Raw genomic sequence first — 12,667 nt, forward strand, 5'->3', positions numbered from 1 at the left:
ATGGTGAAGACTATGCTTCCATAATTTCTGTGGATTTGACAGCATTAAAAAAATCATCAAACCATTACTTTTACTATGATGAGGACAGAAACCATAGTGTTATTGCACAGAATCATATAGCTATATTAATACCATTTTAACCAGGAGTGGTGCAGATGAAGAGCCATTTATCTATCAGGTGTTGTTTTTGTTGTCATTTAAAGTCTTTCAGGTTGAAGACTGTTCTTAAGTGGAGGGGGGTGGTATTCCAGCTATTAGCAATGCAATGGGAATATAGAGAGCATCCTGCATCACTGTTTAGTTATGGAGATTAATGATGTTACAGGAGCGTAGAGGTCTTTTAATAGTGTAAGGCAGAATGATGGAGTAAAGAGATGGAATTTTTCAGGGTTGTACAGTAGTTTGAAAGTTGTAATTAACTGTGAGTACAATAGAGAATTATTTAGTTTGAGCCATTTTAATTATTTTTAAGAGTGGCAGTGATGTGACCTATACTGTTGACTGGATGCAAATATGGCTGCTTTACTACAGCATCATTGTAGTTTGGCTGATAGAGAGGATTTGAGAGTGGTTAGGATAGGACTGGCAGACTAACCTAGCCTAGATTATGTTCTGTCTAGCAGAGTCAGTAAGGTAGTGTTTTACGCTACAGAGGCAGCCTAGCTATTGGTATGTGTTCTTTATAGCTGGCTGAAAGTGAATCTTATTGTTCGGCAGCTGTACAGAACAATTAAGTGGCGGTCAAGAGAGTTGTCAGTCCCCTTTATCGGTTGTATGTGCGATAATAAATATTAATTACTTACATAAACTGCCACCTGTTGCTAAACTTGAAAAAGTATAATAATGGTCAGTCTACTTTATGTTTACTTCATACAGACCTGCTACTGCCAAATAATGAGATGAACAAATGACTGACTGAAGTATTGCAAGAATACATTCTGGGAACTTCAGCATTGCTGAACAATTCATCAAAATGGCCTACAACATTCTTTTTTTAAAGCTGCTTCTTCACAATTAAAAAAAGGGGAGATCTTTTGATGAGTTAATCAGGGCCGGCCTTAGCTGAAACAGTGCCCTAGGCGAAGTACTAATCTGGTGCCCCCTTAAGCCCCACCCACACCATACTCAAGGAACACCCCTATTTGAGCCACACCCACAGATGGTTGAAAGTATCAGGATTATCAGAAAACAGCTCAGGAACGGATCAGTTCTTTGGCATTAGTATTAAATGCCAAATAAGTTTACAGAAACAATCATATGACCAAATAAGCCAATTTTCCAAAAAGCGATATGCTTACTTATTAGATGTGGCTAGTGTATACAGCCCCTGGTACTTAGTTCGCTTGTGATGCACGTAAAGCTACAGTTCAAGAAACTGCTAATTTTTTATAGTGCCCCCTCCCCATAAAAACGTCTGCAGTTCTTAGTAGCTTAGTACCAACACTGTCTATTCTACTCTACAACTCTGTTCCTCAAATGACAGGAAACAAAAATAAAATTACTGGATGTCAAGACTCATCAATAGCAAAACTAACAATTCAAATGCCTGGTATATTTTTATGCAGATGCCAGAGAAACAAGAACACTACAAATAATTATGTTCAGGTCTCCAATCATCTCTCTCCTATTGTGTGTTCAAGGGATGGATGGCATTACATTCACCTTGACAGCGAAACTCAGCAGGTGAATCATGGCATCCATGTCAAAAACACAATGTTGAGTTATGAATGGAGACCTGATCATATTCTTTGTAGTGCAGGGAGCTTCATCTGCTACTAGCACTAGCAAAAAAAGAAAAGAAAAGCACAAAGTATGTACACAGCTTTCAAAGCTATAAAGTCCTTAGAAAACGTTGTCAAAAAAGACAGAGTAACATTTCTTATGTTACAGCCTGGGACAATTTAATGGCACAGACTGCAGGAAAAAAGCTGTTTTAATTCTGCCACTCATTTGCTGGCCATTAATGCAAGGTTTTACTGCCTAGCTTGATAACGGATTATAACAGCTTAAGCAGTGGTGTTTAGCAATTAAGATCAGGGTCTTGGGCTATAAAAATGCTTGTGTTTTTTTTTCTCCACAATATCAAGAGTGCAATCACTGCACTCCATGCACTACACTATTTTTCTGCTAGGTTTGAAATTAAAGCAGAGATTACTACCAGCCATCTTGAGACAGCCATGATTTCCAATTTATACTTAATTCACCTAGATTACTAGATCATATTATATAATTTACTCAGTTTCTTGTCAAGGGTTTTTAACTTTTGTTATCTGCTGAAAATGTACCATCAGTAACTGCAGATGGAGTTTTGAGGTTCAGTATTTTATCTGGTCGATTCTTTAACACTATTTAATACATCAGTTCTACAATACAATGTTCCTTTCAAAATGAATGAAAAAACACAGTGCTAAATACCACTATTTAAGAAGTCAGAATAGGGACTAATAACAGATCAAATGTAGCTCTTACTTTAAACATTTTTGAGAATCTTGTGACACCTCAATTGGTTACATAGAAAACACAATACATTTGGGACACTTCAGCATGGGTTATATAAACAACATTCAACTTAACCTCTAAACTGGTTTTATTAGAGTGGTATTAAAGTGGGTATATTAAGCCTCCAACAGATCTAATAAAAGCTATAGCCTGTTTACAGACATGCTAAAGGCATTTAGTATGGTGACAGATTTAGTGCCATCATCTACCACCTCTCATAGCTAGGACTGGGGTGGGAGGTACTGTAATGGTGTTCGTCTTACTTAACAAACAGGTCATGTGGTACAAAGATGGAGGCTATCTTCTCAGGTCTTGTTCCATCATACAGGATGGAGGGGGGGGGGCTCTTATTAAGATTCTTTGCTTGGCCAAATATTTATGCTAGTTACTATGAACACCTTGAAATGAAAGGAAAAGAAGAAAGTACAGAGTAGCTGAAGGGTAGAAAATGTACCCACTGGCTCCCATTTTAGTGAATAAAAACATATAAAATGAACCAGTGTCGAACAACCTAGGGCAGTGGTTGGTGACAATTTAGTCTGGATCATTACAAACAAGGGAACTGTGTTTGGGTTCCTGAGGGACTGTACTACAAATAAGCAGAGGTGATGTACAAATTAAACAGATAAGTCATTACACTGCCACATAACACTGTGGAATATTCCAAAGAAGCTGAAATGAGCAGAAATCCTCTGCCTCATAAAAACACAGGAACACTAAGTGTAGCAGCAGCTTTTTACCTTTTAATCAGCACTTACCCTTCTTGCAATTATTAACCCTCAAACCCACAGTCAACAAAATATTTTCACATAAACTGACAAGAGGTGAACATACTCTTTGGCATGACATTGCATCCTGAGACTAACAGTTTAGTTTAAAAAAGAAAAATACATTGTTATCTTAATCCTAGTTGGACTACATTTCCAGCTACTAGTGCCTGCTCTCTACATTTTATGAGCCTTAGTCAGAGTGGCTTAGCCACATATCATGTTACTGTAAAGCCCATACAGTGGAGCATTTGTACAAAATGAACTTTTTCCTCGACTGTTTCCAATCTATGGTAACCAAAATGAAGTGGAATGCAGGAACATTAACAGCAAATAAAACACAGCTCATTTAACTCACTGTATCCAGTCTGGGATAGTCATCTCTGCTCATATACAGTATTATAGTGGGTTCCTAGACAGCCAAGGCCTCTAATGCAAAGACTTTATTTGTAAGAGGCTACTAATTTCATGAATATTTTCCAAGCCATCACTCATGTCCCCAGTATTTCCATGTCTCCAAAATGGACACAATAAAACATGTTGGCAACTTTTTTGTTGTACTTCAGGACATCAGTACTTCAAAGAGACATTATCAGCTCTGTTTTCAAACTGTGACAAACCACATGTAACAATGTTTTAATGTCATACGTAAATGAAATGTGTTCTAGCCATACTTGCAAAAAGCAAATTTACGCATGAATGCTCATAATGAAAACAAACAACATTCCAAAGACTTTGTAGGATGAAAGAAGGAAAGATGAGTAATTGAGTGCCAGAAGTACCTATTAACAAGACAAGGTGAGTAATGTAACCTATGCACTAGTTCTTACTAATCCCATTCAAAATCTTACCAAGGCATACAAAACATATTATAAATCTAGTAATGGAGTAATTCACCAAGCACTTTGTTTTTTTAATCAGGCTCATGCAGTCACTAGACTGAATGGGTTCAGGGCACTAAAAGAAATGCAGTACCACTTACTGGACCAATACAGCCAGCATTAATACCTGATAAAAGTCCTTATTTATTGAGCTAATAAGCAATTAAAGTATCTGCAGTGTTTTAAAACTCACACATGGAAATCAAAAACCAAATATTTTTTCTCCCACTGACTCAGACATTTAAGAAATACCGAAGTGAGAAAAAAAAATTTAAATGCACAGATTAGATGCTCAACCATACAACAAGCCTCAAAAGACAGTATGGTTTGTATGTCTCTCTGTTGCTAAAAATCACAGACACCAGAGCTCAAGACCGATTATAAAAACAGCTGTGCTCTTCCTCAAACAACACACTTTAAACCAATGTAAACTTGACTGAGAAGAAAAGAGACGGGCTTGTTCAAGCATCTTAGTAAGCACAATACTGTCTTGCAATAAATCACAACAAACAGAAGTGCATGGGCAGTTGTTTTGCTATAATTCATTAGCTTGTCGACTAGATGAAATCATTGCTAAAATGTACATTAGGCAACCAGCTCCGCAGAACAGAGGGATAAAATCCTCAGCACAGCCCCAGCAACCTGGGTTGGACTAGCTAAACCCAGGTGCTGAAAGAAGTCACCTAGACTGATGTTAGTGTCTAAAGGTGGACTTACTCTTCCTAAGGGGCAAGAAGGTATGCAAAGAAAGGTAGCTGGATAGTCTTGTGTGACAGTGGAAGCACAAACGTACCACTAGGCTGCTAATGCATTACACACATCAGCCGGGGGGGCAAGTTAAGATCTATGCAAAATCCTTCAAATCTCACCGGATGCAGCTATAATCTACAGCTTTTGCATCATCCTTGTGGTGTTTCAGGTGATTTAAGGACAGCAGAAACTAGCAAAACATACATCACATTTCACAAATATAAATCCCCGGCGGACCCTATCCCTCACTTACCTCCTAGCCGCCAGTGTAAAAGTTGGAATTAAAACTCCAAAACACTCCATTCATTTCATAGTAGCCCACGTGGAAGAACTCAATGAACCAGGCAAACAAAACGACGTTGACTCACATCCACAGATTCCAAGAAATGTGATCGCCGATAGCCAATAGCTGCACCCGCCTCTCTAGCGCATCAATGAAGGAAGGAAGGAACAAGAGGCGGGAGTTATCTGTTTACATATGCTCAATGGATCAGTGGCCGTGATGTCAGTGGTGCAAAATCATCACTGATAGGTTGAATAATGCTCCATAAGAGCGGCCACTCACATCAAGCCTATACATCATGCAGGGGGAGGGAATGAGTGAGAACATGGCTTAAGGCGGGGGCTGTGCTACTGTGGATAGAAAAACAATGAACAAGTTCGTGCTTGAACTGGGGGAGGGCGCAATTGCCTAGCCTCTATGGGCGTCCGGCGGTGAAATTTGAAAAGAAATGTTGTTGTTGTCTTTCGGCTTTCCCAGTTAGGGGTCGTTTCACAGCAGAACTCCGATCCGCTATGATAACAAAAATCTATACAATTGCACCCTTTTGAGGCCGGCCTGTACGGCGCCCTAGGCGGTCGCCTAGTTCGCCTCTGCCTAAGGCCGGCCCTGGAGTTAATATAATTTAGTATTACATCCCATGGAATTTGTTAAAAAAAATTCCTAACAGTGAAGGTGTTCCAAGCCCTTTCAGTGTGGAACTTCATTTAGATACTGAGATTACCAATATTAGTGATTTGCACTACAATCAGTCAAGTGCTACATGCATGAGGTGGGCGGTGCAGGGGTGGGGTTTGTTACTGCACATCTGATGTGGTGCTTTTTTAAGCTATAACTCTTTGTATTTCATTTTTCTTGATCTAGAACTGCAGAAACTAAGTTGGCTCAGCCAGTGCTGTGTGAGAGGACCATGAACCGGTACCCCATCCCCTCAGCTCTTTAAGTGAAGAGTAAAAATAAACAAATAAATAACTAAATAAAGCACTTTACTGTATCTGTATTAAGATGATCTAGCGATCAGCATATTACAGATCCAAGCACACCTCAAGTTCTTCCAATGAAGAGCATAAAAAAAAACATGAAAATCAGACATTCCTCCTATTGCCACATCAACCAGGTGGCCAGAAGCACAACATGCCCCCCTCCTTCCTGCCCAGCCATTCAGGTACTTTTTCTATACCCTGCTCAAACACTCCTCCCTTTTATTAAAAATAAATAAGAATATTTTCTTATAAACTCTAGCAAATTGCTTTCTACAAATGTAGCAAACAATTGGTACAGATTATACCCTGCCTGCACTGAGCACTATGGCACTCAAGTTTTAGTTAAAACATTTTTTTATAAATTGTAGCAAACAGTTGCTACAGTTTGGACCACACACAGAGTGCTACAGTGCTTAGGTTTGACCACAAATGCAATACAGACTTTTAAAAGAAGATATTGCATTAGATATTGGGATCGGATGACCATACTCCCAGCACTTCACTGCCAGGGCAGTTGCCCCTCTCACACCATCATAGCTACACTACTGACCACTGCCATGAAAATGGCTCTCCACCTTGACATACACTAGTCCTATAGTAATAATCAGTATGACCTCAATTGTGTTTTTACAGATTTTATATATATATATATATATATATATATATATATATAGTTAGGTAGATATAGATATATTTATTTCACACACACACAAACACACACACACACACACACACACACACACACACACACACACACACACACACATCTATATGTATATATAAAGTATGTTATACAGACTACTGTGAGGATACCTCAGCCTCGGGTGTGGAGCATCAACAGACCCTATCACTTTGCATTCATAAGTCCAGTGGTGGCATAAACACCCATTTAAGGACCCCTGATTTCTTTTGCAAGATAAATAAAACATCTTGGAGGAACAGGTATGTAACACCGAGAATTCCATTTCTGTGGAACCATGTTCCACTCCACATAAAGCACAGTACTTCTCTTACTATATTCAAACATAATTTGCTCATGTACATGTAAATCTCCTATCATAGCCTTGTTCTGTCTCTCTCTGGCTTATACACAAAATATAAAGGATGAAAGCTACCATGGAAATTGAACATCAGGCCTGTTAACTACCTATGAACCTATATGTTTTTTGAGTGTGTGTGTGTGTGTGTGTGTGTGTGTGTGTGTGTGTGTGTGTGCGTGTGTGTGTGTGTGTGTGTGTGTGTGTGTGTGTGTGTATCTGTATAAAAATATATATTAAATATTTACTTGTTTAAAAAATGTATAACGGATATACTAATATTTTCTTTTTTCAAAACAGGTTTATTGTTTTAACATACAAGAGAAATATCATAACAATTTTATACAAGCAATTAAAAATAGATATGATTATAACATTCAACAAAACAACTAAAGTATTTACAAAGACATCCACTACAATCAGATCAATTAATTAAACTAAAATACCATGCTATTGAAATTAGGATTTTTTTAACAAATTTTGTAAATTATCCCATACAATATAATAAGATGTTTTTCTAGTTGTTCTTGACCTAATTGTGTTTATTTCCATATGGCACACTATATTCATAACATTTTTAAATTCATTGAACGAAGGAGGTGTATCTGAAATCCAATTTCTGGTTATTATTTTCCTAGCCACTGCTAGAATAGACCATAACAAGGGAAGCTTAACCTTTTAACACTTTGAGGTACAGGTGTGTTGAATAATATAAGAGATTTAGAAATAATGAAATTATCTGTAAAAAGAGCCTGCAAAAATTCATTAATTGACTTCCAGTATTCTTTCAATTTTATACAGTCATAAAACATATGAGCCCAGTCAGCATTAATTTCTACATTACATCTCTTACATAGATTATCTTTATTATTTATTTTATTCATCATCAAAGGTGTATAAAAGATCTATGTAAAAATTTCCATGTATAAAGTCTCCAGACAATGGAAGACGTAGTTCTATAGGCAGATTCCAATATATATTGTTTATCTTGTTGATTTGGTGGGTCCCCATTAATAGAAGTGAAATAATTCCAGTATGAATCTACACTGTAAAAAGTTTCTTGTCTGATAATTTTATGTATGTATGAAAGTTTACCTTTATCAGAAACTTTATGTTGTAAATTTAATATCAAGTAATCAATCAGTGTTGGAATAGATTCTTTAACTGTTATAGACATTAGATCTATTTTATTAATGAGATGTTGTCTAAAGGTCTGAACCTCTAACCAGCAAGTTTCTCTTAGATCAAATTCTTGTTTTAAGAAATCTAGATTTTTAACTTTATTATCAGATATCAACTGATACCAGTACTTTAGATCATTATCTATAGCTAAACGAGTTCCTTCAGAAGTAGATGACAAAAGCATACCCTGAGTATACATTATAGGGAATATAATAAAATTCCATTCCCTATACTTAGGGTGCATGAATATAAAGTTACGATAGCTAATAATAATATTTAATGGGTAACAAACCATATGTTTAGATGTAATAGGTGAAGTATAAAATTCCTTTAGTAACCATAACATGGAGTTATTTACAATCATATTTTTATGTGTTAAGGAGATTTTCATGAAGTGGATACTAATTAGCTCCCAATAATCTTTCCATTTTGCAACATATGACTGATCTATTAATAAAGTCATAACTTTTACAATAGAAGAGATAGTATATAAATTAAAGTCTGGAAAAGAAATACCCCCTTGAGACCAGCTATTAGTATGTTTCTTTAATGCAATCCTAGGTCTATTAGGTGCCCATAGGAAATTTAACATTAGTGTATTCAGTTTCTTGATAATTATTTTTGTAGGTGGAAGTATTATTGATTGTATTAAGTATAAAATCTTGGGGAATATTATCATTTTAATAATTGTAAGTCTCTCCTCCATAGTAAAAACATATTATTCCAGGTATTAAAAAGGTTTTGTATATTAAGAAAACAGGTATTATAATTATTATATATAATAGATTTAATATCTTTAGATAGTATTATACCTAAATAAGTTATCTGACCTGAATTGGGTACATATTTAGTAAAATCACTAATGAGAATATTTTTTCGTGTATATATAGGTAGTATTTTAGTTTTTCTTCATTGAATATTAAACCAGAAATACTTTTAAAATTCATCATTTTATCAAATAGAGACTGCATAGAAGAATTAGATCCTGCTGATGTAATTAGAACATCATCTGCAAAAGGTTGAATTTTGGATGTTGTATTTTCATCTATTTCAAAACCCTCTATGTCAGTACTGTTTCTGATCAAATTAGCCCAAGGGTCCATTACTAAAGTGAATAATAGTGGAGAAAGTGGACATCCTTGTTTTGTACCTTTAAAAATGGGTATTTTTGTGAAACATATGTTCCTACCTTAATATAAGCCAATGTTCCTTTGTATAAATGCTCAATTAGATTTACAAATGCATCTGAGAAGTTTGTGCACTTCAGTAAGGTAAACAGATAGTCCCAACTTACTGAATCAAATGCTGAACTTATATCAAGACTAATAAGTGTTAAATCTTTCTTTTTCCTATTTGCAAAATCAATTAATGTTAAAGTTCTTCTTATATTATCAAAAGTATTTCTATTTACAATGAAGCCTGTCTGATCTATATCTATAATGCCTGGGATGATTGTCTTCAATCTATCAGCAAAAATACTCATAAACATTTTATAATCAACATTAAGTAATGAGATGGGCTGATATGAAGTACATCTAGTTGGATCTTTATTAGGTTTTAAAATTGGTGAAATAAATGTATATTGCCAAGATGGGGGGGTTATTAACTCAGTTTGGGCCAAAATAAAAACCTTATGTATTAATGAATATGTACTTTTAGAAAGGATTTTATATATCTCTGGTATAATACCATCATTACCCGGTGCTTTGTTTGATTTAAGCTTATTTATTTGTGTAATAACCTCTGTATATGAAATACTCTTGTCCAATAGTTTAATCTGTTGTTTATTAAACTTTTTATTCATGTTTGTGGTTATAAATTCCTTTATTTTAACTTTAGGTTCCATGTTAATGTTATTATGGTTAATTTTGTGAAAGTGATTTCTAAATTCATCTAGTATTTCTGGTATACTAGAAACATTCTTCTTTTTCCTTAGAGAAAAGATTTCTTTGATATGGTTTTGTTTATTCAACCTTTTTGCTTTATTTTTAAGTCTATGTAAGTATTTGGGGCTTATTGAATAAGACAAAAACTTGTATTTCTCTAAAGTTATTTTAACATAATGAGTTAAAATTTCTTTGTATTTCTCATTTAGTTTGTTTATTTCTTCAATAACTTTCTTGTCCATAATATTTTCTTTATTATTATGTTTATAAGAGTCTAATTTACTTTGAATATCTAACAATTCCTTATCCCAAGATTTCCTTTTATTATTATACCATCTGATACTTTGTCCATATAGATATGATTTAAGGCATCCCAAACATAGACAATGGAGACTTCAGGAGTATTATTTATGTCTAAAAAATGTTTTACTTCTGAAAGTATATATTCTTTATAGTCTTTTAGTTGAGTTAAGTATGCTGGTATCCTTTTGAACTGAACATTATGAGTATTTTTATCATGAATTCAAAACAATTGAATTATGATCAGATATAGGACATGAAATGATTTTGGAATTAATTAAATCTGTTACCATCTGGTTAGAAATAAAGACCCTATCTATTTTTGAATAAGTTTTGTATCTGTTAGAAAAAAGTGTATGGTAATGATTTTGAATCTATCTGATTATTAATATCATTCAAATGATAAGAATTAGCAAAATCATTTAAATGTTTTGCATTAGATGTAATTCTTCTTTTTCCTATAGTGGTAGTATCACTTTCATGTAGTATACAATTAAAGTCACCAGCTAAAATAATATCTCCTATAGAGAATGATATGATCTTATCGAGATGATGTTTCACTGTATTAATACCAATTCCAGGTATCCAATATACATTAATTAAAGTGTAAGTCTTCCCATTAATTTGTATTGTAACCATACAAAACATTCCTTTGTCATCCTGATAAGACTTAATGGTTTTAGGAATGGGCATACTTTTATTCCATAAAATAGCCACTCCTCTTTTTTTCTGAGTGTGCTCTGAACTAACCAATACTGTATGTTTGTGGCTAGTTTATCAATATCTTTTTTCAAGAGATGGGTTTCTGGCAGGAAGACTAAGTTGGCCTTATGTAAATTAATGTATCTTATTAGGCTTGCCCTTTTACACGGATTATTCAATCCATTAATGTTTAAAGAAATTCCTTTTAAAGATGTCATTTGGCATTTTTAAAACTTAAGAATCTTATGATCAAAATAACAAATAACAACACAAGTAATGTTACATCTCCTCCTTTAGGTGTACCTTTAAATATAGCTGTATTTATTGAATCTCTTATGGGATTTTGTATAGGATTCAATTTTGTTTGTAGTGACAATGAGTGTACAAAATATATTGTGGATGTCAAAACTATATACATATAACAATGAGCAAGTGAAAATAATGTAAGGATTAAACCTTGCATCCAGCCTGGAGTTAAAAACTCCAACTTAGAATAGTATTTACCACTCAATTTAACCCCTTACCCTAAGCAGCAGTACCTCAGCTACCACCTTATCAATTTAATACTGGTTATATTTAACTTAAATTAACATCTTTCAATTCAATTATCTAGCAAGACAAGACTACACATTTGGTAAAACAGCATCATATAAACTAAAATAAACTTTTTTTTTTTAAACTATTCATACTACTATATACATCTATGTAATATAATACACTTGTATTCAAATAGCATTCAAATAGTCTTGATATTAGGAACCAAGAGGAGAGAGAGAAATAAAAGACGTGAAAGAGGGGGAGAGAGTGAAAGAAAGAGAGAAAAAAAAAAAGGAAGGCATATTTACATATTAATTTATTCAAAGTATGTAAAAATAAGTTCTAACTTTCATTTAAATCAAAAACTTTGGCTAATATGGTTCAGACATTACATATATTAATATGCATCTATTTTCTGTCATGTAAATGCAGTCAACAGCTTCCAAAAAAAACCTTGAATTGCTTGTATATGAGCATTTTACTCATACTCATTATTGTCAATAGAATAAAATATTATATTTATAGAAATTGTTATAAATCATACTGCATAGTTATGCAAATTCTCAGAAACACTTGCATTATTGTAAAAAAAGCCATCTGTATTTTGTATGTCTATATTACTGCTTTAAAATACATCACATGACAATTTCTTCCAGAATAGAGTTATAAAGTTATTTATGCTTGTCAATCAGATGAATTAAATGAGTTATAGTAATGTATATGTTTGGAACATAAGTTTTTAACACAGATTAGTATGCTGCAGTCAAGTAGATTTTCAAAAACACTTGAATAAATGTTTCATTTTCTATGCCTTCTAAAATAAGACATTTACTTACTACAAGAAACTGCATCATTTAAAATCA

Source organism: Protopterus annectens, chromosome 1.part1 (assembly GCF_019279795.1).
Source record: "Protopterus annectens isolate FY-2018-M chromosome 1.part1, PAN1.0, whole genome shotgun sequence".
In the NCBI taxonomy this organism is placed as follows: domain Eukaryota; kingdom Metazoa; phylum Chordata; order Ceratodontiformes; family Protopteridae; genus Protopterus; species Protopterus annectens.